At 40.3% G+C, this 26,967-nt stretch overlaps 1 protein-coding gene across 2 annotated transcripts in view; it reads left to right on the plus strand.

Moving 5' to 3' along the window:
• The window catches only part of CNTNAP5 (contactin associated protein family member 5), a 984,962-nt gene that overhangs the window by 584,274 nt on the left and 373,721 nt on the right, over positions 1–26,967 (plus strand). The gene's annotated exons all lie outside the window — the stretch shown is intronic.

Raw genomic sequence — 26,967 nt, forward strand, 5'->3', positions numbered from 1 at the left:
AATCTGACTCCATGTTCGATCTGTTCCTTTTACCTAAACTTTGTGCGCCGATGGCCTATGCTTAGTCATGCTGGCTCTGCACCTTTAGTGAAAGAATGTGGCCGTAGACTGACATATACAGGACAGTCCATTCTCAAGGAAGGCCCTGGGCTTTTAAGAGTCCATTCATATAGAGATAAGATGTTTCAGAAACGTTTGTGTTGTTGGAAGCTTACAGGAACGTCAAGACCTGAGCTCTGAGGACAGCTCCAAGAACAAAGGATCCTGATGCCAAGAGGTTTGCAGCAATGAATCTGTCCCCTCCCTCACCTGGCCTTTAAACGTGCTTTGCTGAAACCCTCTCCGGAGTTCTGGCTTTTTGGACACAAGTCTCTTGTTTCCTTGCTTGGCCCTTCTGAAACCTTTCTATACTACAAACCCTCTGTTTCAATTTGCTTGGTCTCAAGCTTTTCCATTTGTTTGGCCTCACAGGGCACACAAACTTGCATTCATTAACACACGCGGAGCTTATGAAGCTCAACATGCTACTTGGTGTTGGATGTAATACTGCTTTAAGATAGGAATGAGTTTAATCATCTTTAGTATCTTTGTACTTTAGTATCACATCCCAAACTCTAGAGACTGTTGTCCAAGATTTGAGAGGTAGCATCCTTCACCTCTTTCTCATCTGGAAAGCTTCCCAATGTGGTTCATGCCAAATATCACTGCATTTGAGGAGCAGGAGCGCCTCATGAAGGCAGCTGGTGCCAGCTGCCATCGTTCACACGGTGTGAAGCGCTCCTTCTGTAAGCACTAGCGGGAAAGAGTGTTTTCGTTTAGCAAGGGCATCATAAAATTAGACACGCAAATCACCACACTGTATTTGAGCAGTGTAGTCTATAAATATTACAGTGGAAGCAAGCATACCAGTGCATTATCCTTATCACAATCTTGTGCCTTAAGGGAAAAACAGGGGGTAACTCTGCGAGAAAGTGAGTCTGAATGGAAGGCAGATACAGAGAAATGGACAAGAGTTTTTAGGAATTGTGAAAGGATGTCTCCCCATAAAGCCTTCTAGGGACTGCACCCTCTGGGTTTAGTGAGCTCAAGGCACTCCTGGAGGCTGAGTTGGAAAAGCTTGGGAAATTGGCATTGTTTACCTGTGGACGGGATGGGATGAAACAGTGCTACTGAAAGGCGCCAGCGTGTCTGTAAATGTGTCAGCTCTTTGTCTGAAAGCAAAGTTACTAAAGAAGAACAAAAGTTTCCTGTGAGCCCAGAGAGTGGGATTGAAATCCTATACAATCCACACTCCATCACTGTCGCAATTTTTGCTTTCTTTTTTTCAAAAGTGCTGGGAAGAGATTTAAACAACATTGTTATTACTCATTTGCTTATGTCAGATTCTCTAGTGTCTCCTAACCTAGAGAGCACCTTCCAACTTTTGCCAAATGCCATCTCAAGCCTCTTTGTTAAAAAAAAAAGCATATAGAAGATTTATCATTTTTTTATGCTTCTCTGAGGTTTTCCTTTCACTTGTTTCTACATTTTATTCTCACTAGAGTCGCCTAAGTTTAGTGGAATTCAGTGATGGCCAGGCTCCTTGCTAGGTTTTTTCTGCTACTAATTATCTTGTTCACATCTATGGAGAGCTATATTAAAATGTTTAAAGTAAGCTTCTCCTTTTGCAAAGGAGGTGACTGAAGTTTGCTGTGGATGTTAAATGTTTTCCAAGGTTATATAGCTCCAGGTATTTTAGTTAGAAGTAAATGGGCCCCCAAACAGCCTGGAAGTAAAAGAAATAATGTTGCCCTTTGAAAGTGAAGCCAAACATCTAATGGGGTTTAATAGATTATCTTGAAGATACACATAAAATCTAGGCCAGGCTGGACTGTGCCTGGATTGATGCTACTATTTCTAAAGAAAGAATGTGTCAAGTAAAAGTAGGTTGGGAAGATACTGAATCATAAATAAGAAAAACCAAATAGGTAAGCTTATTGTAGCAGAAGAAATAAATTAAGACCTTTTTAATCTCAGACACTTACAAAAGAAGAAGCAGCCCATTTCTCCAGGGTAACCTCAAACAGAAGAGGTATAAATGGCATCATTTGTACACCCCTGCAAGCCTGCATTTCTGATCTCAGAGCAAAGATCATTGTGGATCCAAATATTTCTTCTCAGGTATGAATATAGCCTATGGGGGTGAAATATAAGTGTTTGCCTCAACTAATCAAATACTAACTGTCCAGTAGAACATTGTGATATGGAAATGATCTCTTTGTTAAAAACATTGTTTTATGGAAGTATGGTTTATAATGTTGTGTTAATTTCTACTGCGCAACAACGTGATTCAGTTATACATATATAACCCCCTTTTCATATTCTTTTCCATTATGGTTCATCACAGGATAGTGAATATAGTTCCCTGTGCTATACAGTAGGTCTCTGTTTATTCATTCCAAATGTCATTCTTTGCATCTTCTAATCTCAAACGCTCAGTCATACCTCCCCTACCCAACTCCTCCTTGGCAACCACAAGTTGGTTCTCTATGTGAGTCTGTTTCTGCTTCTTAAATAAGTTCATTCGTGTCATATTTTAGCTTCTACATATAAGTGATATCAGATGGTATTTGTCTTTCTCCGTCTGAGTCACTTCATGAAGTATGATAATCTCTAGGTCCATGGTGCTGCAAATGTCATTGTTTTGTTCTTTTAATGGCTGGGTAATACACCTTTGTGCATATGTACCACAGCTGCTTTATCCATTTATCTGGCCATGAACATTTAGGTTGCTTCCATGACTTGGCTATTGTGACTAATGTTGCTATCACAATAAGGGTGCATGTATCTTTTCAAATTAGAGTTGTCACCAGATATATACCCAGAAGTTGGATTGCTGGATCATATGGTAGCTGTATTTATAGGTTTTTGAGGAACCTTCATACTGTTGGAAGTAAATTACCTGCACCAGTTTACATCCCCACCTACAGTGTGGAAAGTTTGCCTTTTCTTCACACCCTCCCCAGCATTTGTCATTTGTAGACTTTTTGATGATAACCATTCGATTAGTATAACTCCCAAGTAGCACCAGTAGTAAGGCATCAACCTGCCAATGCAGGAGATGCAAGAGATGTGGATTCCATCCCTGGTTTAAGAAGATCCCCTGGAATAGGAAATGGCAACCGACTCCAGTATTCGTGCCTGGAAAATTCCATAGACAGAGGAGCCTGGTGGACTGTAGTCATGGGATTGCAAAGAGTTGGACACGACTGAGCATGTATGCATGCATGAGGTGACAGTTCCAAAAAAAATACTGCTAAGACTGATCCATTCAATTGGTGTGAGATAGTATCTCAGGAAATGATCTTTCTAATGGTGTTCCAATGATTTGTCACTAGCAGTGAGTGAGAACTTGATATAAGTATATTATGACTGGAGAAACTGAATATTTTATTTGTTCTAATCAATCACTGCAGATGGTGACTATAGCCATGAAATTAAAAGATGCTTACTCCTTGGAAGGAAAGTTATAATCAACCTAGATAGCATATTAAAAAGCAGAGACATTACTTTGCCAACAAAGGTCCATCTGGTCAGGGCTATAGTTTTTCCAGTGGTCATGTATGGACGTGAGAGTTGGACTGTGAAGAAAGCTGAGTGCTGAAAAATTGATGCTTTTGAACTGTGGTGTTGGAGAAGACTCTTGAGAGTCCCTTGGACTGCAAGAAGATCCAACCAGTCCATCCTAAAGGAGATCAGTCCTGGGTGTTCATTGGAAGGGCTGATGCTGAAGCTGAAACTCCAATACTTTGGCCACCTGATGCGAAGAGCTGACTCATTGGAAAAGACCCTGATGCTGGGAGGGATTGGGGGCAGGAGGAGAAGGGGACTACCGAGGATGAGATGGCTGGATGGCATCACTGACTAGATAGGCATGGGTTTGGGTAGATTCTGGGAGCTGGTGATGGACAGGGAGGCCTGGCGTGCTGCGATTCACAGGGTCGAAAAGAGTTGGACACGACTGAGCGACTGAACTGAACTGAATCAATGTAGGTTTAGTTAGTCACACGTGGTTGGTGACTGCCATATTACGTAGTACAAAGCTAGCCATTCTGCTTGGGCCAGTACTCATGGACATAGAATTTTTTCTAGTTCAGCATTGTGGGGCTGCACCTGTGATAATTCCAAATATTAGATTTGGACCTTAGAATTCAGACCCAGTGGGTAGATGTGATGCCCATCATCACCGCCCAGCTACGTGTGTCCATGGTCTTTATATTTCCTTTAACAATGCCATTTACATCAAAAGAGAATACCATCACTTTTTGCCTTATATTCTCCGAAGATCTCAGCAGACCAGGGTTTAACTATTCTACATTCAAACTGTCAAAACTTTAGATTGCTAAGATGACTTTACAACTTCAAGTATCCTTTTGCTGTATCTGTTGACCAATTCAATGTTGCCTTCTAAACAGGGATATATTTTGAGTAATCCTGTACCTTACCATCTAACCATGAAGTTGAAAGACACTTGCTCCTTGGAATGAACGCTTTGACAAACCTAGACAGCATATTAAAAAGCTGAAGCATAACTTTGCCAACAAAGGTCCATATAGTCAAAGTTATGGTTTCTCCGCTGGTCATGTATGGATGTGAGAGTTGGACCATAAAGAAGGCTGAACACCTAAGCACTGATGCTTTCAAACTGTGATGCTGGAGAAGATTCTTGAGAGTCCCTTGGACAGCAAGATCAAACAAGTCAACCATAAAGGAAATCAATTCTGAACATTCATTGGAAAGACTGATGCTGAAGCTGAAGCTCCAAAACTTTGGCCACCTAATGCAAATAGCTGACTCATTGGAAAAGACCTTTGGCTGGGAAAGATTGAGGGCAGGCAGAGAAGGGGATGACAGAGGATGGGATAGTTGGATTGGCATCATTTACTCAGTGGACATGAGTTTGAGCAAACTCTGGGAGAAAATGAAGGACAGGGAAGCCTGGAGTGTTGCAGTCCATGGTATCGCAGAGTTGGACACAATTTAGTGATTAAATAACAGCAACAAAATCGTCTAATTTTAGAGCATATATAAGGCCTTGGCTTCTAGTTTTTTAAAGATAATACAGAGGATGAGATGGTTGGATGACTTCTTCGACTCAATGGACATGAGTTTGAGCAAACTCCAGGAGACAGTGAAGGACAGGGAGGCCAGTGTGCTGCAGTCCATGGAATCGCAAAATGCTGGACAGAACCGAGTGACTGAAAACAATTCTTTAATTGTTTCCAAATATTATTATACTTACATAGATTTATTGATAGATCTCTAAATGCTGCCTGTCCTTATCTAAACAACTTGGGGCAAAAGGGTAACTTGTGAAACTAGTAAAATCTGTATGAATTCACACACTGGTGTGATTTTGGCTCAGTCAGTCTGTTCAGGAGTAATTGACTGAACTCAGAAATCCCAGAAAAATCTTTGTTCTAGTTTCAAGTTTACTGACTTCTTTCTAATATTTTGCAAGTTCATGAAGTTTACCTAAAGGAAGAGGATGTGTTAGTCAATCTGGTGGAAATATTGGGCACTTTATAATTTGTAGCTTTCCATGTAAATTCAGAAATTGCAATTCTAGTGTTACAGATCAGTTTATTGGGAGTGTACTTATGTGAGTCACAATCCTGGTGACTAAGGGTCCTATAAATATGTCAACCTTGGATTTCAATGCTTTTCAGGTTGAGAATCTAACCTTTGGATAGGATTTCAAGGTCAAAGTCACCTAACAGGATGCTTGTAGCCATAGTTGACTTCACCTGAGTCTTTGTACTCACACAGTTGCCCTCAAGGAAAGACAGACACCGGACTGCAGATTTTAACATAGCACACTCCTCAGTGGTACCAGTGGGTTGAAACATAACTTAAGATTTGACCCCAACCTTACTGGATAGTTACTTCAACTTTTAGAATGAATAAAAATCACTTGGAAAACAGTTTTAAAATGCAGATTTCTGAACCCTACAACCCCAGTGATTTTGATTAAGTCCATTTGAGATGAAGATTTGGAATTTACACAGCTTCTCAAACACTCCGGGATGCCTGTGGATCCATCTTTCAGAAATACTGAGTCAGCAGATTAAACTGAGACGTGTCCTTATTGAGTTCATCAGAATATAGTCTCACTGAGTTTTTTGCTACACAGTGGGGAACAAGATTCCTAGTTCTGCCTCATGTTAATGGTATTCTACAGAAAACGACTTCTTTGTTCAAGTAAGTTGGAGAAATGCTCAAGTGAGTGAAGTTAAACGGGTTTCATTACTGCAGGACTTCTCAGTGTGTGTGTGTGTGCGCGTGTGTGGGCATGTGGGTGTATATGCATACACTTATAAACTGTGCAAGAGGGGACTTGCTGAGAAGCAGTTCACAGTTTTACAAATATTCTTGACAGTGAGATCCTTCTTTCCACAGACTAATCACATAATACATATCTGGAAATGTTGTCCTGGGGTATAATAAAATCATAGTTAAACATCAGGAGGCGGTCAGTGGTGTAGACAAAGTGACTTCAAAAGCTAGCATTACAGAGAACTAGAGAGTCATCACAAACAGTAGCTTTCTTTTCCCCCTTTTCTCAACAAAACAAGCATTCACTCATGAAGGTAATTCTTGTGTGTGGAAGAGGAGGGATAAATTAGGAGCTCAAGAATGACAAAAACACACTACTGTGTATAAAATAGATAAAAATAGGATGTATTGTAAAGCACGTGGAACCATGGAACTATGCTGAATGTTTTGTTCTAACCTGTAAGGGAAAATAAAATATATATTTCAAAGATGAGCACAATAAAGGACGGAAATGGTACAGACCTAACAGAAGCAGAAGATAATAGGAAGAGTTGGCAAGAATACACAGAAGAACTATAGAAAAAAGATCTTAATGGCCTGGATAATCACAATCATATGGTTATCGTGGATCACTCACTTAGAGCCAGATATCCTGGAGTGTGGGCCTTAGGAAGCATCACTATGAACAAAGCTAGTGGAGGTGATGGAATTCTAGCTGAGCTATTTCAAATCGTAAAAGATGATGCTGTTAAGGTGCTGCACTCAATACGCCAGCAAAAATGGAAAACTCAGCAGTGGCCACAGGATTGGAAAAGGTCAGCTTTCATTCCAGTGCCAAAGAATGTTCAAATTATCACACAGTTGCACTCATTTCACATGCTAGCAAGGTCATGCTCAAAATCCTTCAAGCTAGGCTTCAAAAGCACATGAACCGAGAACTTCCAGATATACAACCTGGTTTTAGAAAAGGCAGAGGAATGAAAGATCAAATTGGCAACATCCACTGGATCATGAAAATGAAAGAGAATTCCAGAAAAACATCTACTTCTCCTTTATTGACTACACCAAAGCCTTTGACCATCTGGTTCACAACAAATTTGAAGATTCTTAAAGATATGTGAGTACCAGACCACCTTACCTGCCTCCTGAGAAATCTATATGCAGGTCAAGAAGCAACAGTTAGAACCAGACATGGAACAATGGACTGGTTCCAGATTGGGAAAGGAGTATGTCAAGGCTGTGTATTGTCAATCTGCTTATTTAACTTATATGCAGAGTGCATCATGTGAAATGCCAAACTGGATGAAGCACAAGCTGGAAAAGATTGCCAGGAGAAACATCAATAACCTCAGATATGCAGATGGCACCGTCCATATGGCAGAAAGTGAAGAGGAACTAAAGAGCCTCTTGATGAAGGTGAAAGAGGAGAGCAAAAAAACTGGCTCAAAGCTCAGCTTTCAGAAACCTAAGATCATGGTCATCCGGTCTCATCACTTCATGGAAAATAGATGGGGAAACAATGAAATAGGAACAGACCTTATTTTCTTGGGCTCCAAAATCACACAGATGATGACTGTAGCCATGAAATTAAAAGATGGTTGCTCCTTGGAAGGAACGCTATGACCCACCTAGACAGCATATTAAAAAGCAGAGACAACTTTGCCAACAAAGGTCCAACTAGTCAGAGCTATGGTTTTTCCACCAGTCATATTTGGATGTGAGAGTTGAACCATAAAGAAGGCTGAGCGGTGAAGAATTGATGCTGATGAACTGTGGTGTTGGAGAAGATTCTTGAGAGTCCCTTGCACTGCAAGGAGATCACACTAGTCAATCATAAATGAAATCAACCCTGAATATTTATTGGAATATGCTGAATCTGTAGCTCCAATACTGTGGCCACATAATGTGAAAAGCTGACTCATTAGAAAAGACCCTGATCCTGGGAAAGATTGAAGACAGGATGATAAGGGGGCGACAGAGGATGAGATGATTGGACGGCATCACTGACTTAATGGACATGAGTTTGAGCAAGCTCCAGGAGATGGTGAAGGGCAGGGAAGCCACGTGCTGCAGTCCATAGGGTCACAAAGAATTGAACAATTGGACATGACTGAGAGACTGAACAAGAACAAGAACTGAATATATATATATATGACTGAACCACCTTGCTGCACATCTAAACCTAAGACAGCATTGTAAATCAAGTATACTTCTATTAAAAAAATACAAAAAAAAAGGTACTCGGATTAAAGCTATTTCACATGTGTAAAGTTTTCAGAGAAAATTCAGGAAGAAAAGGGAACAAAGACAATGTATAATTTGTTTCCTAAAACCCTAGAGATGGAGAACAGGCTGTAATTTTGGTACCCTCCATGATGTTACCAAGGTTAATACTTCGGACAGTATTCCAAGTGATTCCGAGGCAGCATTCAGGTTCTGCAGAGAAAGATTATAGTGGGTGCATGGTGATCTCTGCCATCAGAGATCAGCAGAGGAGATCAGCATCTCCTCTGCTAGCAATAGGAGAGAGTGAAAGTAAAGTGACTTCCAACTTTTCTTTTAGCCGTGCAAGGAAAAATGAAGCACAAGAATGAGAGGTGACCTCAGTCATCTTAGACTGAGTGTCAATATGTTATTAGTCCAACTGGATAAAAATTCAATTGATGATTACTTAAGTGTTGTACTGTGGTGTGGATTTTTTTTTTTTTTTTTTTTTTGATTTGGGCTCTGCTTTTTCACTCAGATTAATGTTTTATTTTTTTTTAATTAATTATTTATTTTACTTTACAACATTGTATTGGTTTTGCCATACATTGACTTGAATCCGCCATGGCTGTACATGTGTTCCCCATCCTGAAACCCCCTCCCATCTCCCTCCCCATCCCATCCCTCTGGGCCATCCCAGTGCACCAGCCCCGAGCATCCTGTATCATGCATTGAAACTTGACTGGCGATTCGTTTCACATATGATAATTTACATGTTTCAATGTCATTCTCCCATATCATCCTGCCCTCACCCTCTCCCATAGAGTCCAAAAGACTGTTCAATATATCTGTGTCTCTTTTTCTGTCTTGCATATAGGGTTATCATTACCATCTTTCTAAATTCCATATATATGCGTTAGGATACTGTATTAATGTTTTTCTTTCTGGCTTACTTCACTCTGTATAATAGGCTCCAGTTTCATCCACCTCATTAGAACTGATTCAGATGCATTATTTTTAATAGCTGAGTAATATTCCATGGTGTATATGTACCACAGCTTTCTTATCCATTCATGGGCTGATAGGCATCTAGGTTGCTTCCATGTCCTGGCTATTATAAACAGTGCTGCGATGAACATTGGGGTGCACGTGTCTCTTTCAGATCGGGCTTCCTCAGTGTGTATGCCCAGCAGCGGGATTGCTGAGTCATATGTGGCATGGATTTTTAACTTTGGATTTTGAATATTCCTAACTAAGGTTCTCATTATTATAAGACAGAAGACATTTTCCACACTTTTAAGTGTGACAGTAAAAAAATCTAACCAAGTTGAAAAGGAAAAGAATATCATTTTGGAAAGAAGGATTTAGCATTTTTCTTCTTGGTGGTTCTGAAATCATCATGTGCAAATGTCACAGAATTTTAGCTCAAATGGAATTCAGAGCCTATTCCTAGAATAGACACAAAGTCAGCGGCCAATGAATACTGGCTGTAGTCGAAATCAAGAGCTTCAACTTTGGACATCAGTGGGCTGGCCATAGTGGTTTTATTATGAGGACGTGCGTGGCCACAAAGTGTGGTTCAGGTCTTGACTGCTTTACTTCTCAAGCCCTAGAGGCAAATCCGAACTCAGAGTGGTGGCTGCTCATTTCTCTCAAAGAAGCCAGGTTTGCTGCTAAATGGCCAGGACACAGTTGAAACATATATGAGCAAAGATGAAGTGTGACATTTCTTAGCAGCTCCTGAGGTTAACAAAGGAGTGGAAATGCCAGCTCTGCACAGACAGGATGAGTAGCAAACTGAGTTAAGCAATATTCAGACCGAAGCTCTCTCTCCATGAACTGGGGAAAACGTATCTGCTGCAAAAGGAGAAAAGACAAAAGCATAGTCTGGATCTGTGTCACAAACCGCCTGCAAGTGTACATGGAAATAATAATGCATTCATACTTATTCACACCCTACAAGAACTTATTTCCTTCTCTGAATGATTTAAGATTGTTTTAGTCTTGATTTGACTAAAGAGGAAATTAAAACTCAGAATCATAAATAATTTCAAGCATCAGGCCAGCTAGAAAGTGACTCCACTGAGATTTTAACTTAGGTCTCTTTAGTCTGAAGTACGGGTTATTTGAGGGCACCCTCTCACCTCTGTGGAGGAACTCACACTAGAACTTAATTAGGACCCAGGCGGACAATCCCAGAAAAATCCTCAGTCCATTATAGTGAAGTCTCTGTGCTCAGGAATGAGAGCTCATAGACTTCCTAAGTCTCTGGTTCTCAAACATCAGCTCAAGTTTCGTTGGATTGAATAATTTTGTTTGTTTGTTTGCAAAGTTGTTCTTATTTTACTTGGCATTTCTTTAGTCACTGAGGAGGTTTCATAAGTATATTAATGCTTTCCTTTTTTGTAAAGTGAGTATTCTCATCTTTTGCTTATTTTTCTGTAGAGTAATTTGAATACCTTGTTTCATGTAGGTATTCGGTATGTATCCAGGATTCCTAGGACTCAAAACCCTTTTCCGTGATGACAGGTATTACGAATTGAAGTGAAGTCTCTCAGTCGTGTCCAGTTCTTTGCGACCCCATGGACTGTAGCCCACAAGGCTCCTCTGTCCATGGAATTTCCCAGGCAAGCGTACTGGAGTGGGTTGCCATTTCCTTCGCCAGGGGATCTCCCTGACCCAGGGCTCAAACCCAGGTCTCCTGCATTGCAGGCAGACGCTTTACGTCTGAGCTACAGGGAAGCCCTGTGATGAGTTAGATGACTTCTAAAGCAGAGATAAGAGGACCTTACAGACATGTCTGCCGGGCTCAGCGTCCTGGGTGATGCAGGCGGTGCCCGTGTTACCTCTGGCGACGCTGTTCTTGGGTCTGCAGGCCATGCAGTGACCACAGCCTGGAGGGCTCTCTTGGACAGTACTAGTCTCCACGAGAAAATGTAGGCTTGGAGGAGACTGGATGACAAGACCGGAGTGGTGATTGATGAGCCCAGTTAAAACCTGTGTCCTTCTTGCTTGTATGATATGAGTGCTTTTTTTCTTTCTTTTTTTGACAGTGAAATCCTTTTACTCCACCAAATAAAATTGTAGGACTACTTATAACAGATGAAAACAATATTTGAGGATCAAGTTAAATATTTCTAAACTTGGTCTATGAAAACACAGGAGCACTTTGACCCAAGAGTCATTGATTATAGTCCAATGTTATCCTCAGCACTCTTTTTATGTGGCTTTTCTGTTTTGGTTGCTAAATATTTAGAAAATCTTGATTCACACAAGAAAGTAGTTGCCAACTGATACAAGTTTTAAACACTTTGCTTGTAACAACAGATATTTTTCTTTAAGACTTATCCAGAAGTGTTAAGAGTAGGTGTACCCTTTTATTTCAAATTTGAGAAATATGTGTATTTGAGAAATATGTGTATTCCCTACAAATACATAAGTCAGGTAAATGTCTAGTCTGTGTCATTATTTTCTATAGTGTTGTCACCAAATGGACGTTTATGTGCCTTACACACAGGGAAAAACAAACCAAAATACTGGAGTCTGGAGCAGAGAAACGTCTATTGCAAGGCCGTGGGACGAGCTGGGCAGCCTGTGCACCCCAAAGCCCAGACTCACTGAGTGGTTTCAGCGAAGCACTTTTAAAGGCAAGGCTAGTGAGGGGTCTGATTAGTTGCTGCAAAGTCCTTGGTGTTGGAATCCTTCGTTCTTGCATCTGTCCACGTAGATTAGATTACAGTGTTCCCGTTAGCTTCCAGCAAGATGGTGTCATTCTCTGTCCTGTAACTTTATCTCTGTATGAATGGACTCTTAAAGGTCAGAGCCTTGACAACAAGCAATCCTGTGTTATTTCAGGCTATAGGCAACTTTCTTTTACAAAAGGTGCAGAGCCAGCCTGACTATGCACAGGCAACAGGAACGGATCTAATATGGCATTAGATTTTTCATCCCCGTTATGATATGGAATTATTTTGATGTCACATTCATCCATTCACTTGTTCTTGCTCCATTATTACTCAGGGAAAAAACATGTGGCAAGTAAATGTTCCTGGGCTTGGTTGGGTTAAAGTGGATGTAAATGAGTTAAAGTAAGTGTAACGGTGTCCCCCCACCCCAGCCACCGCGGTGGCTGAGAAGTGTGCATGGGTCTGTGCAGACTGGGGGAGATTGGGCTGGTGCAGTGAACATCCTTCCCCATCGATAACAGTAGTCTAGTATTTTTAAAAATTTTATTTGTTTACTTATATTTTTGGCCGTACTGGGTCTCTGTTGCATCATAGGCTTTTCTCCAGTTGCAGAGGGCAGGGGCTACTCTCCATTGCAGTGCATGGGATTCTCATTGCCGTGGATTCTCTTGTTGCGGAATAGGGGCTTCAGTAGCTGTGGTGACAGGCTTAGATGTTCCACAGCCCGTGAGGTCTTCCCATGCCAGCGACTGAGCCCATGGCGCCTTCCTGCATTGCCAAGTGGCTTCTTTGCCATTCAGCCCCAGGGAAGCCCAGTAACGTTAGCACAGCCTCAGTCTCATGATCACACCGGGGAAGCAGATGATTCGCAGCAACGTCTCCAGGGTTAACCTGGTGCTGCGAATTAGCATACTGCTTGTGCAGTGTGTTAAAATCTGATACATGACACACTGGACAGCTGTAATATTTTAGTGTAAAATTTTTTTAAAAGCTTAAATTTACAAAAAAAAAGGGTGTGTGGTGGCGACCACCACCATTTGCCATCCCCTGAATCATCTTTGTAGGATGATTCTCTAAAACAATGTGCTCTTGTTATTCACCCAGTCACATCCGACTCTTTGCCACCCCATGGACTGCATCATGCCAGGCCTCTCCCTGTCCCTCACCATCTCCCTGAGGAACATAGAGCCTTGCTATTCACAGCAGTGTGAAGATCAGCAGCCTTGGCATCTCCAGGGAGCTCATTATAAATGCAGAACCTTAGGTTCTACCCCAGACCTACTATATCAGAGTTTACATTTTAAACAAATTTTGAGAAGCCCTGAAACAAGTGATAAGATTGTTTCCATTCATATTGGGATTTGAACGATGTCCTAAAATGTAAGAATAAGACAATTTTAGTAAAATGGAGAACTCTACTGTTTGCATTTTCTGCATAGACAGAACATAATAATTGAGGTACCCTCTAAATGATGTTAAACAAAATCATTCTCCTGCAAGGCACACAAAACCTTTTACCTAAGTGGTAATGAGGTAGAAAAACCAAAGCAGTTTTCTCAGTCCCATGAAAGGCAGAGCCCATCTGTAAATAGCGTGCTGTTTCCATTCCAAGGACGTGCTTCTATGCTATAGAGACAAATGGATTGATCAGAGAAATTTGATTCCATGTTCTCTAGTCAAAATGACACACATCAGGCAAACAGGGGATTTTCTTCCCTTGTGAATTTTAAAAAAACATATTACTTTGTTACTTGGAGAAAGGAAGTATGTATCTTTGTTTCTAAGGTAACCAGGTAGCCATCATTTGCTGTGAGATTCCTGGCCTCTGTATGCTTCTCATAATAGGTATTGGAATGGCTCACTAATAAATTCTTTTTGGTTTGGAATGTGCTGTGTTTGGAGACTGGCTTTTGAGGACAGCTGAGCCTCTCTTGGTCAAAAGCTTGAGGTTTACAGGAGAGTAAAGGGAGGTCCTTCCCAGTTTTCTGTTCATTGGTGACCAAAGTCTAGAGCGAGGAGAAGTGTAGTGTGCCCGGCTCCGTCTTGAACAGCAGTGCTCCTGGGATCACTGATGTGCATTGCAAACTTATTTGACCATCATTGCTTTGTCCATTATCTAGGGATCTTTTTCAGAAACCATTGACAATTAACTCCCTGCTGTGAACTAGACCACGGAAAATTTAGAAAACTGACTTCTGACACTTTCCTTTCTATTCCGTTAATTCCTTAATGTCTACATCTGCTGTAATTACAACAAAATTCAATTATAATGAAAATCCAACTGTGGGGGTAAAATGGGATTATGGTAATTGTTAGAATGGAGAGGCACAGAAATAGGTTTCAAAAGCTTTCAGAAAAGCTGTCTGACCAAAACAAGATCAATGCGGTTGGTTGCTAATTAAAGTGAACAAAGGAAAGAAGGCAACCTAGCTGATTCTTAATGTATGAGCTTCATTAAAAGGCTTACATTAGTCAGCTTGCATTTTGAGGACTATTGAAATGTTTTCTTCTTTTGTCTCTAAGGAAAGCATATAGAAATTGAAACTGACCTTCAACTGCATAAAGGAGGGATGAGAATTCTTAAAAAGGAAAGTAACTCCATGGAGCATAAATACATTCAGACTCATTTATAGATAACCATTTCTCTGACCATTTGGGAATTTCAGAGGCCTGTCGATGAATGTTCTACTCACTTCAGTCTGTTATGGGAAATGGAGAAGAGGGAAATTTAATAGTGAGAAAAATATTTCTATAGGTGTTTATATAAATACTGAGTATTTTTTACATCAGCTTATCTTTTAACAGGTTATTTTCTTTAGATTCATTCAAGTTGGGAAATTCTTTAAGGGAGCATGCGTGTTTCTAAACACTGCTACTGCTGCTAAGTCACTTCAGTCGTGTCCGGCTCTATGCGACCCCATCCCTGGGATTCTCCAGGCAAGAACACTGCGTATATCTAAATAACTTCTGTAGAGAGGCAAACATTCAGCATATACAGCTAACCATTGAGCTTATTTTCTTAGACAAAGATCATTTTCTTTAAATTTTTACAAGTGATTTAAAATATTCATAGACTGATAGAGGATCATAAAGAATGGTGATCATTAGGAGTGTATTACCAGATGGGCTTTGTTCCAAAGGAGCAAAGGGTTCACCCACTGAATTTTATTTCTAGAACTGAATGAAGGAAGTGGAGAATGAGCTACAAAGACACAGTTGTGAATGACTGCTCTGCATGAGTTGGTTAGCTGGAACCTACTTGAACTTCTGTAGCTTTATGTATATAAGACTTTCACCTAGATATTTTCTCTCGTCCAGCAGAGTAGCACCCCTGGACTAAGACTGTCTTGGGACAGCTTGACTACCTCTTCCTAGTGACCATTTTCTAAGTAGAATGAGTTTCTCTTTTCTCTTTTCTAATAGCAAAATAAAATATGAATAGCAGCCCAGCCATAAGTTTCTCTCTAGTTTCATTATATAAACCATGATCACTCCCAGAAATATATAAAGAGTGAGATGGTACCTTAATTCCCACAATTAACCACTATTAAAAATTTTTAATTTGGTCTATTTCCTTCCAGACTTCTTTTTTCTCTCTATAACAACAAGGATAATCATAGCAGACACTATACAAGTTACTCTGCAATGTCTTGTTTGTACTTCATACTATATTATGCATGATGAACTTTCTAATATACTTACATATAGAAGTGCATATTTATTTTAATTCCTTAATAGCATGTCTAGTGTGGCTGTACCATCATTTATGTGAACATCCCCAAAACAATGGAGCTGTTGCTCTTTCTGTTCAGTTGCTCAGTCATCTCTGACTCTTTGTGACCCCATGGACTGCAGCATGCCAGGTTTCCCTGTCCTTCACTATTTCCCAGAGCTTGCTCAAACTCATGTCCATTGAATTGGTGGTGCCATATGGCCATTTCATCCTCTGTTGTCCCCTTCTTCTCCTGCCTTCAATCTTCCCCAGCATGAGGTTTTTTCGCAGTGAGTCAGCTCTTCACATCAGATGGCCAAAGTATTGGAGCTTCAGCTTCAACATCAGTCCTTCCAATGAATATTCAGGGTTCATTTCCTTTAGGATTGAATGATTTGATCTCCTTGCTGTCCAAGGGACTCTCAAGAGCCTTCTCCAACATCCCAGTTCGAAAGCATCAATTCTTCTGCGCTCAGCCTTCTTTACGGTACAACTCTCTCATCTGTACCTGACTACTGGAAAAACCATAGTTTTGACTATATGTACCTTTATCAGCAAAGTGATGTCTCTGCTTTCTAATATGCTGTCTAGGTTTGACATAGCTTTTCTTCCAATGAGCAAGCGTCTTTTTATTTCATGGCTGCTGTCACCATCCACAGTGATTTTGGATCCCAAGAAAGTAAAATCTGTCACTGTTTCCAATTTTCCCCCATCTATTTGCCATGAAGTGGTGGGATTGGATGCCATGATCTTAATTTTTGAATGTTGAATTTTAAGCCAGCTTTTTCACTCTCCTCTTTCACCTTCATCAAGAGACTCTTTAGTTCCTTTTTGCTAATAGTTAATAATAATAGTAATTTTACATATATCTTTGTGCATGTACAAAATCTTTTCTGGGACATTATTCCAAGAACTAGAATTGGTAGGTTGAAGCAGATATATAATTTAAGGTCTGGAAATGCCACTATATTAATAGCAATGGTCCTTGCACATTACATGAACAGCAAGGAACATAACAGGGAAAGACTGACCAAGGCTATGTAGGGGCAACATATAAAATGAGAAGAAATATCCTGAAAACATAACCAAAATACAAAATGAATGACCCTCCAATATTTTTTAAAAAAGAAAGTAATGCTCTTCCTCTACCACTGGTACATTAAGAAAAAAATAAAATGCAAGGTTGGCTGGTTTTACAGAAGCAGATTCATTTAAATATTCTTTAGGGGAGTTTAGGGCATTTGGGAGGAAAGTTTGTCTAGCAGACTCAACCTAATGTGTGTTATTTTCACCAAAAAATACTAAAGTGACAAAAAAGACACAGAAGCAGGGGGATTAGAGACAGAATTCATGCTTCAGGCTCAGCAAATGGAAGCCACCCCTGGGGATGGTGCGGACGTTGTTCAGAGCCTGATGGAAGAGCAGGGTGAAGGGGGAATCCAAGATCTGAACGAAAGTCAGGACAGCTGCTGGTGAAAGGGCTGTGGTTCTCACAAAGGAGGCATTTTGTATGCAGGTCAGGTGGTTCACAAGGTTTAGTTCTGGTCTCAAAGATTGATATTCAATTTCTTAAAATTACAGATTCAAAATTCTGTTCTTTAATTTTTTTTAATTCAGCTTTTAAAATTGTATTCTATGTATAGTCTAGCAAGTATTAGTAATCAGGTCTAAAGGACTTTAAATACTGCTTAATGCCATCCATGGATTTAGTTATTTAAATACCTTCAAATATTTTAAACTGCATTTATGTTTTATTTACTTTCCAAGTTTTGACATTAAAAATGAATACCAAATATCTATCAAAGTTAAATATCCAGAAACATGAACATTTAACTTTGATGAACTTAATTTATCTGAGATGTTTTAATAAGGAAAAATTTTAAGGTCTAAATCAGTTACACCTTTTCTTTTTTAATCTTTTAAATTCTAAAGATGTCATTTATTGTATGTGTGTTTTTCTTTAAAAAAGCAAAAAAAGAAAAAGGTTGAATTCTCTTAAAAATTACAAATACCAAATAATTATTAACAAAATCTTTTCAAAGTTTTAATACAATCTTGCTGCAAGAGAAAAAAAAAAATCTATCTCAAATCAGTTGCAGAGCCCTATTTTATGAAAAAGGAAGAATTAAATATTCCTTATTAGACATGTTATGAAACTCCTTGACTTGATGCAAGACTGTTCAAGTTCCTAGGTAAGGTTCCTCTTAAGGGTGACAATAGACTGACATTGCTCTTAATCTTATTAAAATCCATGATAAATATGCTTAAGCATCTCATCAAAGTCAAAAGTGTCAGTTTCCTCCCAGAAAGATGAATCATGTAGAAGTTTCTGACCAACATCAGTATTGGAATCATTTTTTATTTTCTCTCAGTATTGTATTTTTTCTTCATCCCAGAATATAAATACTGAGATTTTGATTAACTTTTTGTTGAAACTGAGATTACAAACATTGGGGTTTAGAAATTTTATGTCTACAGTAGGCGCTTATGCTAACAGAGGAAGATGCATGCATGATCCTTGTTATTGATGCTTCTGGGGTACCCTGGCCCCTACGTTCAATCAAGGCCTCCGTAGCATTGCTAGTGGGCTGACTCTGAAGCCCATACTCTTGTATACAAAGACAAAAGATGAATCCTGAATGGATTTTTCATTTTGTTGAAGACTTTGATGAGTCTCTGCATTTTTTCTATATCTGTAAGATTAGTGTCCGACTCTTTGTGACCCCATGCACTGTAGCCTGCCAGGCTTCTCTGTCTATGGAATTTTCCAGGCAAGAATACTGGAGTGTGTTGCCATTTCCTACTCCAGGGGATCATCCCAACTCAGGGATTGAACCCATGTCTCTTGCATCTCCTGCATTGGCAGGTAGGTTCTTTACTAACTGTGATTAGTTAGTTCTTAAATTTATGTTAGATAAAAAGGGTTCAATTTTTAATTTTTGAATAGGCTAAAAGGCTTTGTCTGGCTTGCATTAATAACTTATAAGTTCCTTCTTCCTAAAGCAGGCAGTTTGGAAGCAATTGCATTAACTCAGATAGACATAGAAAATGTATAAAAAGTCTTCATTACCTGAAAAAAATAAATAAAAACAAGAGCAGAGCAGGGACAGAGGATATCTTCTTACCTATTATTTCAAAGATTTCACAGATTAGTAATAAAGAGTGAAATAGAATTAAAGCCTTCTTTACCAACCCTTCACCACTGTATGAGATTTATAGGCTAAATTATATATCATTGTGCCAATTATATAATGAATATATACTTTATTTTCCCATGGCCATCTATATCTCTTCTCCCACCAAAAATCTCTCTTTTTTTAAGGTGATATAATGTATTTTCATTTTTATTCAATTTAAGAAATTTTCTTTTCTTGTTGGCAGCATGGCGTGCAGGATCTTAGTTCTCTGACTAGAGATCAAACCCGCATCTCCTGCAGGGGTAGTGCAGATCCTGAACTGCCTGACCACCAGGAAAGTCCCCAAAATATCTTTTGAGTACTCTAAACTGCCAGCTCCAAGTTTGCTAACTAGTTTCTGGAATCAGTAGGAAACTATGTGAAGCCCCTTTCCCTTCCCTCTCAGAGTTAATGATCTAAGATGTGCTTCGGGTTCACTTTAAGGAGACTGATCACATGGCGTTTGATGGTGGGAAGGCTGCACAGGGGCTTGAGACGACGGGCTTCAGTGACAGGTGGTGTGGCTCCATCACTTCACACGTGGACCAGTTGTTTAGACTTGTCTTACTTTCTTTGTCTACAAAACAGAGAAAAATGTACCTTACAGCTACATCTCAGATATGATTATAACTTGAATTGAAGCTTCCTTTCAAGCTCATTGGCAAGGGGAAAGACTTCAGGAAAGCCAAATCCACATTGCCCCTTGCTGGAAATACTTTGTAGACTAACCAAGAATGTTTGTAGACTAACCAAGAATGTTAGGTTAGTCATAAAGTGGTTAAAGATCATTGCACTTCAAAAAATATATGGTTAAAGGTAACAAGAGTTAGGTAGGGGAATAGAATTTCCCAAGTAGACTTTTTAATCTCAATAAAGTGTATCAAAGATTGTACTCAGATTTATCAATAATGCTAGATGTGTCATCAAAGGAACACTGTGTGTGTTAGTCACTCTGTTTTGTCCAACTCTACGACTTAATGGACTGTAGCTTGCCAGACGCCTCTGTCCATGGAATTCTCCAGGCAAGAATACCAGAGTGGGTAGCCAATCCCTTCTCCAGGGGATCTTCCTGGCCCTGGAATCAAACCCTCATCTCTTAGATCTCCTGCTTTGGCAAGCAGGTTCTTTACCACTAACACTACGTGGGAAGCCCCCAAAGGAACATTAAGTTGCATCATTTCTCATCATTTAAAAAGCATATGCTTCTGACCAATTAGCAGATAATTATCTGTGTAACCGCTTCAGATATAGAGCTGTCAGGACTCCAAAATACACGTAATGAAAAGGAATTGCAAAATGTGCTTGCATCCTTGAAGGCCACCAAGAGGGTCCCATTCATGGTGTCCATCCTGCCTCTTCCCTGGTGTTCCTCACTTCTCTCTTCTGCCTCTGACCTGCTTCCTGCCTGTGGCTGCCCAGAAGGCTCCCGGTATGTGTCTCCATATTTCTTCACCGTTTGTCTCCCCCTCCTCCAGCCAGCTCTCACTGCGCTGCTCCGTGTCAGGAAGGCAACAGCGAAGGCCAGGGGGTCTGTGGTTAACTGGACCGGTTAAGCTAAACAAAGACAGCTCTAGCTGGCTATCGCACCCGGACTGTATGCCGATTCATTCAGTCAGCAGCCACGTATTGAGTGCTGCTCTGCTTACTACGCCAAGTGCTCAGTGAACAAAACAGACCGTAACCTCCGCTTTCACAGACGTTACATTCCTTTGGGGGAAGGCAGGTAGCAGAGCGCTGGTCGTGTCCGACTCTGCGTGACCCCGTGCACTGTAGCCCGCCAGGCTTCTCTGTCCATGGGAGTCTCCAGGGAAGAATACTGGAGTGGGTTGCCATTTCCCTGTCCAGGGATCTTCCCGACCCAGGGATTAAGCCACAGGGAAATACACATCACCAGTGAAGAACATAGGTAACAAGTCATAAGAGTGGTGAATAAGCAGAGTGCATATTGAATTAGAAGTTAGGAAGTGCTGAGAGTGAAAAAGGAGAATGGCTGGGAAAGGGAACTAGTGTTGCAGAGAGGAGAGTTGCAACTTTATTCTATTTTACTTTTATAAACTTAAAGTATAGTTGATTTACAATGTTGTGTTAGTTTCAGGTGTATAGCAAAGTGATTCAGTAATACATACACCTATATTCATTTTTTGAGACTCCTTTCCTTTTTAGGCTATTGCAAAATGTTGAGTAACATTCCTCGTGTTATGCATAGGTCCTTGTTGTGCATCTGTGCTATATATAGCAGTGTGCATGTGTTAATACCAAATTCTTAATTTATCCCCCCCTTTGCGCTTTAGTCCCCATAAGTTTGTGTTCTATATCTGTGGGTCAGTTTATACTTTGCCAACAAGTTCCTTTGTATCCTCTTTGACATTCTACATATAAGCAACATTACATGATATTTGTCTTTCTCTGTCTGGGTTACTTCACTTAGAGAGATAATCTCCAGGTCCATCCACGTGGTTGCAAATGGCATTATTTCGCTCTTCTTTAGGCTGAGTGATACTCCACTGTGTGTACACACCCAGCATCTTCTGTGTCCATTCATTCTCAATGGACATTTAAGTTGCTTCCGTGTCTTGGCTATTGTAAATAGTACTGCAAAGAATATTTTTTCAGTGAAGGGTAGTGCGTGTATCTTTTTGAATTAAAGTTTTCTTCAGATAAACGTCCAGCAGTGGGACTGCAGGATCATGCACACTTAAATAGCATGACTGTTGTAGACTTCTTTGAGAGGTGCCCTTTGAACAGAGACAAGAAGGAGGTGATTCATGGTCTATCTGGACATGTGAGGGAGAGCGTTTGGGGCAGAGAGAACCTCAGTGCAGAGACTCTGACAAAGAAGGATCCTTTGTGTGCTTTAGGGACAACAAGGATGACAGCATGGTTGGGGTGGATGTAGAAAAGGGAAAAGACTAGGAATGATTTGGAGAAGTGATGTGAGTACAGATCAGCAGGAACTGGTCATTTAAGAATGTTGCTTTTATCTTGATAAAAACAAAAAACCCTTGAAGGGTTTCAATACTACCTTCCTTGGATGTTAACATGGTCTCTCTTGCTCTTGTATTGGGAATGTGCTGATTGGATCAGAGAGAGAACGAGAGAGAGAGAGAGAGAGAGAGAGAGAGAGAGAGAGAGAGAGAGAGAGATGGATCTGGTAGACCAGTTGGCTAATAAACACAGATGTTCAGGGAAGAGATGCTGTTGACTCAGACCAGAGTGGTGGCAGAAGGTGATGAGACGTAGTCAGATGCAGGATGGAGTCTTAAAGCAGAGTCAGAGACACGTGCTTGTCCCTGAGATGTGGGCTATGAAGGAAGGGAGGGGGAGGCTTGCAAGTGTTGAAGTCTGAACAGTGGTAAGTGTGGAGTTGCCCTCCTCAGATAGTGAAGAATATGAGTAGTGAAGTTGGGGTCAGGAGTCAAGGTAAGCGATCAGAAATTCAGGTTTGGACATGCAGTTGGAAACATCTGATGGACACTCAAGTGGAATTATGAAGCAGACAGCTGGATTTATGGGTCTGGAATTCACAAGAGAAGACAAAACTCAAAATATAAATTTGGCATGAAAAATAAAGAGATTTGCTATGACTATTCTCAGTAATCTGATTTTTATTTAAGAGAAACCAATAATTCATATTGATTCTGTGAAACTTTCTAAATTGCAAACACACTGACTGCTTTTTCCAAAACTATGTTGAATCCCATTGCTTTCCTAATGCTTTCCCTGAGGTGTGACCTGCTCCAGCTAGAAAGCTGTACCTGGCCTCAGGGAAAGCTGTTAGGGAGAGAATCACTCTGATCTTTCTCAAGGAAAATGGCAGGGGACCCTTTGTTCTTCACAATGCCAATGGGGAGGAAGTGTGTTTTGCCGAAAATGTGCTTGCCAGGATGCTTGAAACGGGACTCTAGTCTTCAAGTAGATCAATCTCTCAATATTCTGTAAAATACACTCTTATTTGAAGCAGTTTATTTAATGATTTCCCCTGCTATGCATTTTTAAGGAGAAATTTTTTCCCCCTTCATTTCTCGCTGTGAACAAGGAAGCACGCTACCAAACAACCGTGAAGCCAGAACCATATACCCCTGAAGGCTGGATGGGGCCACTAGTGAGGTCCATGGGCCATTATGGATGGACACTTCCTCCAACTTTATCTCTTACCTGCCTTGCTCCAGCCCCAACTAGCAATGATCCTTCTCTTTTGGAAGAAGTTTTGATTTGGGTGGGAAATATACATTCTTATATAAAACTCATATATAACTTTTGTCCCTGATATATTGTTTTTTCCTTCTTATATTTCTAGCTCATTTCTGCCTTTCCATCAACTCTTTCACTTAACCCCTTTCATATTATGTACAACCTTCTCCTATAAAGAGGCACACAGCTTCTGATGCATCTGTCTTGCCCTCCAAGTCTTTACTGGCACACATCTTGATGCTTCTTTGGGCTTCCAAAGAGTATGACATCAACAGTTGTGTTTATGCTGAAAGCTGTGTTAAACATCATACCCTACCGGAAGGCACATCCATGTGATTCAGCTGTATATGAAATATCATTAGGATTTTAGAAGGTAGCTACTCAGAATGATTATTAGCAATTTGAATTCAGCACCTTACACCTAAGATTGTCCTCACATTTAATGAGTTCTTTTCACGTCCGTAGTTCCGCATTGACCTCTTTCTGGGTTCACGTCTTAAGTGCTCAGTGTATGCCAAGTAGAGACAAGAAGAAACAAAACACCGGTTAAGATGAACTGATTAAAGAACAAGCAGATCGCACTCCTGAACTGCCCTTTAATGAGCAGTCGGGGTCACACCTCTTTTATTTCGCACGTCTGCTTTACAGATGGGTTTTTCTAATCACCGTGTGTGTTGAACCAAAATGAACCAAGCTCAAAGGCAGCCCTGTAAGCATTCATTCATTTTCTTGCTTGTTCTAGGAATATTAGATTTTTTCCTTTCCCTCTCAGAAATACATCAGTTTTGAGTAACCATAAGCAAATGAATTTCTAGCCTAAATATTTGTTGGTAAATTGGGTTTATTAATGCTGCAATACGAAGTCTGAGGGGATTCCCATGTGGTGCAGGAGTAAAGAGCCTGCTGCCAGCATAGATGTGGGTTCGATCCCTGGGCGGGGGAAGATCCCGGGAGAAGGAAATGGCAACCCACTCCAGTATTCCTGCCTGGGAAATTCCGTGGACAGAGGAGTCTGACGGGCTACAGTCCATGGGGTTGCAAAGAGTGAGGCACGACTGAGCGTGTGTGCATGCGTGCTCACACACTCACACTCACACTCACACACACTCAGACCCCACGAGGTCTGTGTGAGGCTTTTTGCATATGTTCAAAGTAACCAGGTTGTTCTTACAGTTTTCCATAAGATCTCTCTCCCTACTGCCCAGGGTAGCCTGGAAATCCTGAGTTTTAAAAATATTTAAAGTGTAAAATTATGAGGAAAAATGTGTTCCCATTTCTGTTTGTATTTATAGGATGTGGTTTTATAAAAAGTTAAGGTTGTTAGCTGGAAATGTGAGAGTCCCAACTCAAGCTAGCCTGACTAAAATTGGGGTTTTCCTGGAAAGATCTTGGGTTGTCTCACAGAATCTAAGCTAGGTTAAAGCAGCCAGACCCTCAGAAAGGTCAGGGATTCAGCCTAATCTTTGAAACAACAGGGATACACCACTGCCCATTGTCAGGATGCTCTCCTCTCTTTTCTTCTGCATTCTGAAACTTAGCATTTTTCTCTCTCTCTCTTTCACTGCAGATAAGCTTTCTTCTCATGGCTGAAAACATGGCCAATGAGAGCTTCTGAGTTTTTTCTTTTTCGCTTCAGTCATCAAAAAAGGGGCTGATCTAAACTTTCTTGGTGCCAAAACCAGAACTATAGGGTAAATATCTACTGATCTGGTTTTGCTCAGCTTTCCATCTTTAAAGCAATTAACTTCTTGTCGGCAGAGGCAGAGGAACAGTAGTACCATTGTTTGTCACTCACGACGCTGACGCTGTGTGTGAGTGAGTGTGTGTGATTGGGGGAGGGGAGTAGGAAGGGCTGGGATGGAGCAGCTGTAGAGATGTCATGGAATAATGTGAGCGTTTTAGAGGGGACAGATCTAGAGAAAGTCACCCTGCAGAGCAGCAGTGTTCAGAAATGAGGAGGCTCTGGGATGCAAAGGAAAACTTGTGGAGGCAGGGAGGCCTTCAGGCTCTCCATCAGGGCACATTCAGAGGCGGAGGCTCTCGCGTGGCTTTGGTTCATGAGGACATTGATGCTTCAAGTTTAAATTCCCCACGGCACAAGGTTAGTGGAGTTGGTGGCAGAAACGTGTGCCAGTCTTGAGCAACAATACTTTCTTTTCTTTTCTAGCTAACTGGGTGTATGGGACCCAGAGGGAGGGTAGAATTTGGAGTAGTCTAGGGCCCAGTTTTTGGTTTATTTGTTGATTGGTTGGATTTTGTGATCATGTTCTAGAGCAAAATTACTGCATCCCATTCCCTCCCTTTTTCCCCCTGTTTCTAAGCCATGGCTGGGTACTATGGAGTTATCAATAAGCTTTTCCCAAACACAAACCCTAGTGGCACAATTGTGTGTTTGCTGTAGGGAGCAGAAAATTTCTAATAATATGTCTGAACATAGGCAGGAATGTGAGTTTCTTGGCTTTGAAATGGTCATTGCTGGGAGTTTTTGTACTTATATAGGACATTTAGGGTAAGTCATCTTAATTTTTCTTGCCCCACATTCTTAGATGCTCCACCGTGAGTCCTTTTGTTTATTATACCATTTCTGTAATTTCACCGTCCTGTGTCCTGTCCCTGGTGAAATTCGTGAGACTACTCTTCCCATAAAGATTGTTTTCAAACATTTCAGTGTTTATCATGGCTTTTTCTTTTAATTTTATTTGTTACACATGTTGAGAACTTGCCTGGTTATTTTTTAATAACAACAGTGGCTGCAGTATAGAGAATTTAAAATATACATGTAAGAGTTGAAGAGAATTACCTACAGACACCATGTATAAATGGCTGAGCTGGGGCTTTGTCCAGAAGGAATGAATGTTGCCTTCACTCCCATTAACCAAATGGCACTTAACATTCATCCTTCTAGTTATTTTTTCAATATAAAGTGTTTGCTTTATTTCACTGTGGCTGTGCTTCATATCTTGAATTTCTACTTAATTCAGTCCCTGTCTGTTATAATCCTTCTGCTAGTGACTTTTTGATAGCCTGTTAATATTAATTGTGGCAACTTTCCTAAGACATCTTATGTAGGAAAAGTACAGGGATTCATCATATCATTGTGAATAATGACAATTAGTACACATAGTTTTTATATTTTTAAATACATCCTTAAGAAAGAGCCATCTGAGTGTGATTGCTGGGTCAAATTACATGGGTGTTTCAGAAAGTTTTTAAAGTGTATGGTGAAAATATTTTTCAAAATGATCATACTATTTTTGATATAAGTAGTTAAGGCCTCATTTTAAGGGTGTTATTGGGTCTTTTAATAATTATAGAGTTTCCTTGTATGTTAAGTGAACATGGAGCATCTATTCAAATTTCATGAGTATTTTAAAATAGGTTTCTGTCTGTCACCCAAAAGAGAAGCAGGAGGATTATGACCTCAATTATCTGCCCCTTTCCCCTTACCTTTAAACATGTAAAACCTTTCCAAGATGCAAAATTACAATCTTTGTCCATTTTATTCTATGGCAAATGAAAACCCGTACACATTCTGACTATTTCAAATTAACTTTCAGTCAATGAAAATGTGCCCCAATGTTGAAATGCTTCATTTAATTGCCTAAATCAGCTCTGAGCCGTCCTTTTGCCAGTAGAACCGGGCACTGTGAAGGACCCTACTCCTGTGGTGAAATTGTTGTCT

Source organism: Dama dama, chromosome 33 (genome assembly GCF_033118175.1).
Source record: "Dama dama isolate Ldn47 chromosome 33, ASM3311817v1, whole genome shotgun sequence".
NCBI classification, from domain to species: Eukaryota; Metazoa; Chordata; class Mammalia; order Artiodactyla; family Cervidae; genus Dama; species Dama dama.